Genomic DNA, 3,802 nt, shown 5'->3' on the forward strand with positions numbered 1-3,802 from the left:
GGTTGTAAGTGAAATGGTGAATATTTCTCGTGGTGCACATTCTAATGGTTGGAGCGGTAACGATCGAAAAACTTTAGTTTGTTGACTGGTGGTGGAAACCAAGGGTATAACCCTGTGGTGGAATCCAAGGGTGCTATGGTGGTTTAAGTGGAATGGTGAATGTTTCTGTTGACTGGTGGTGGTGGAAACCAAGGGTATAACCCTGTGGTGGAATCCAAGGGTGCTATGGTGGTTTAAGTGGAATGGTGAATGTTTCTGTTGACTGGTGGTGGAAACCAAGGGTATAACCCTGTGGTGGAATCCAAGGGTGCTATGGTGGTTTAAGTGGAATGGTGAATGTTTCTCGTGGTGCACATTCTAATGGTTGGAGCGGCAACGATCGAAAAACTTTAGTCTGTTGACTGGTGGTGGAAACCAAGGGTATAACCCTGTGGTGGAAACTTAAAATGTTGTTCAACCTAGTGATTCTCGGCATGTCATGGTTCTTTATCGAGATGGTTCCTAGTGGAAAGGAACATGGGTCAACGTTCAAACCATTAGCGAAGTGAGGGTTTGGAAATATTTTGTTTTCTTATGCCTAAACTATGTTTTGAATGGTTTGTGTTAGTCGTTGTATAGTGTATACTGTAAATAATTAAAAATAGTTAAAAGGGTTTTGGGAATCTTTGGACCTGAAGTATAAAAGTGAAGACGCTAACGCAAAGATATTTGTTATTAGCCGATACAAGATGGTGGATTCCAGGACTGTCCCGAGTCAAGTTGACGAAGAAATAACTGTGAGTGAAACCTTTGAATTGGAGTTTGGTATTCACTTGTTGCCTCCGGGTAGGAAGGACTTCAAGAATTATGAGAAGTAATTCCACAGAAAATGCTTCAATTGTGGCAATAAGGGCCACAAGTCGGTTGATTGCAAAGCACCTAAGAAGAAGAATACTAATTCTAAATCTAATGTGGTGCAGGAAAATCAATATGAGTTTGAAATCATCATCTTGACAATGGTGACCGAGGTAAACCTGGTTGGTTCGAACTAAACGGGATGGCTCATTAATACCGGTGCGACTCAGCATATGTGTTCCAACTGTGAGTTGTTTACTACCATCGAGAAAACTAATGGTCAATTTGCTATCGAAGGCATGGGCAAGGTAGTTCTCAGGATGACTTCTGAAAAAGAGTTGACTCTATACAACATCTTGTACGTGTCGGAGCTATGGAATAACTTAATTTCTGGTTCATTATTGAACAAGAATGGCTTTTGACTAGTTCTTGAGTCAGACAATATTGTTTTGTCGAAATCAGAAATGTATGTAGGCAAGAGTTATGTACTAGATGAGCATTTTAAGCTCGATGTAATAACCGTGATTAATAAAAGCGTTATTAATTCTACCTACTTACTTGAGTCTTCGTGTTTGTGGCATGATAGACTGTGTCATGTTAATTTTAATTCTATACGTAGATTAAATAACTTGGACCATAATTCTGTATTTCAAATTAACGATAAGCACAAATGTGAGATTTGTGTTGAGACAAAACAAACGAAAATTCCTTTTAAATCAATTGAAAGGAAAATGGAATCACTTGAACTAATCCATAGCGATGTATGTGATTTTAGATCAATAAAAACGCAAGGTGCCAATAAATATTTTATCACATTTATCAACGATAGCGCACGATATTGCTATGTGTATTTGCTTAAGAGTAAAGAAGAAGCCGTTGATAAATTTATACTTTATAAGAAAGAAGGTAAGAAGCGATCAAGGTGCTGAGTACGAAACATTTATTGGTGACTTCTGTGCTACTGTAGGTATCATACATGATCGTACGACACCTTATGCACCTCAATCAAATGGTGTTGCCAAACGGAAAAATCACACGGTGAAAGAGATGATGAATGCGATGTTGATAAGACGGTTTTGACAAGCAAGTACATTTTAAATAAGGTTCCCTGCAAAAAGCTCGATAAGACTTCTTATGAGCTGTGGAAAGGTAGGAAGCCTTCCTACCGATATCTGAAAGTGTGTGGTATGTCTTGCCAAAGTTTTGGTGCCAACACATAACAGTAGTGCTTATCTGTTCTTAGGACACGAGTCCCATATTTCGAACGTACATAAGAACACGATAAGTGAATCGAGGAATGCATCGTTCTTTGAAGATGTATTTCCGTATCGGTCAAGTGAGGGACCTAGTACGTCGTAACGAACATTTGACGAGGTTGTGGATAGTGAAAATGGAGGGTCTGAAGTAGAACCCGAGCTCAAAGCTAGACGTAACAAGGGAGCTAGGATTGGAAATCCTTTGGTCCAAATTTCTGACGTACATGTTAGAGTGTGATGCGAATATATTTTTTTAAATAAATAATTAATTATAATATATTATGTAAAATAAAAATTTTACCGTTAAAATGGCTGTTGTTTCCCTTTCATTCCATTTTCCACTACGCAAGCCACTTGTTTATTCCAAGTTGAAATTTCATATACAAGCAAAACTGTCTTCTTATTCCATTATATTTTGCATATAGTCCAAGGTAAAATCATAAGAATATTTAGCCATCATATATATATTCATGCAGTACGAAGAAAAAGTCGTTTTAATATTATTGAAGTCTCAAGTGGTATGCGCCCAAAAAATCAGTAAACTTGTATATAGTCAATGCTATGTAAGTACTAAAGTTTCCACAAAACACAACGGAGTAGTCCACTGAGCGGCACATACAAATAACGTAGCACGTAGGGAGTAGCAAATACTGAATATTTTATTCAACTATTTCATATTGTTCAATTGTGGCGGCGATTAAGTTATGGAATACTATTAAGAATTTATTCGATTTTAATTTGATAGACCAATTATATTATGGAGTAATATATAATTGAGTTTTTTTTTTGTTTTTTTTTTTTAAGTATGAAGGTAGAGCTGAAAATTGACCAAATATAATATATACGGAGTAATTGTATTCTATATATTGATAATTTTAGGGGGAGTTAATACCCGTTTTGGTCTCTCGATTATTAGGATTTCACCACTTTGGCCCTTGACCTTTAAATTTACTCAATTTCATCATTAACTATGAAATTTTTACTTAAAACAACCCTTTGTCCAAACCAAAATGGTCCTTATTAGAACCATTTTGGTTAACAATTGAAAAGTTGGGAATGAAATTGAGCAAGATTGAAAGTCTATGACAAAAGCGGTGAAATTCTAATAGTCGAGGTGCCAAAACGGGTATTAACTCTTTTAGAGGTGTATTCGATTATGATTTTTATAGACTACTAATTTGTTTTTAAAAAGGAATAAGGGTTAGGCCACCCAACTACACACCAAAATGCAATTAGGCCACCAAACTAAAAAAATTACAATTAGCTCCCTGAACAAAACAAATTAATGCAATTTCACCAAAAATGACTTGTTTACCTATTGATATGCTGACGTGTCAGTTACCAAATTTTAAAATAATTTTTAATTTTATTTTAATAATTTTAAATAAATAATTATTTTAAAATTAAAAAAAAAAAAAACTGCCGGAGACGAAGGGCACCATTCGTCTCCAGCCAACCATGAAGAGGTTCTCCACTCCATGGCTGGCAGGAGACGAAGGTGTCCCCTTCGTCTCCATGGCTGACCGGAGACGAAGGGGTCTGTTCGTCTTTGGCCAACTAGGAGACGAAGGGGTCCTTCGTCTCCTGGCTGGTTGGAGGTGAAGGGACCGTCGTCTCTTGGTTGGCATGAGACGAAAGGAACCCCTTCGTCTCCGGTGGGTTCTGGTTTTTTTTTTTTTTTTTTAAATTATTTTATTTAAAATTATTAAAAT

Source organism: Ipomoea triloba, chromosome 10 (assembly GCF_003576645.1).
Source record: "Ipomoea triloba cultivar NCNSP0323 chromosome 10, ASM357664v1".
NCBI classification, from domain to species: Eukaryota; Viridiplantae; Streptophyta; class Magnoliopsida; order Solanales; family Convolvulaceae; genus Ipomoea; species Ipomoea triloba.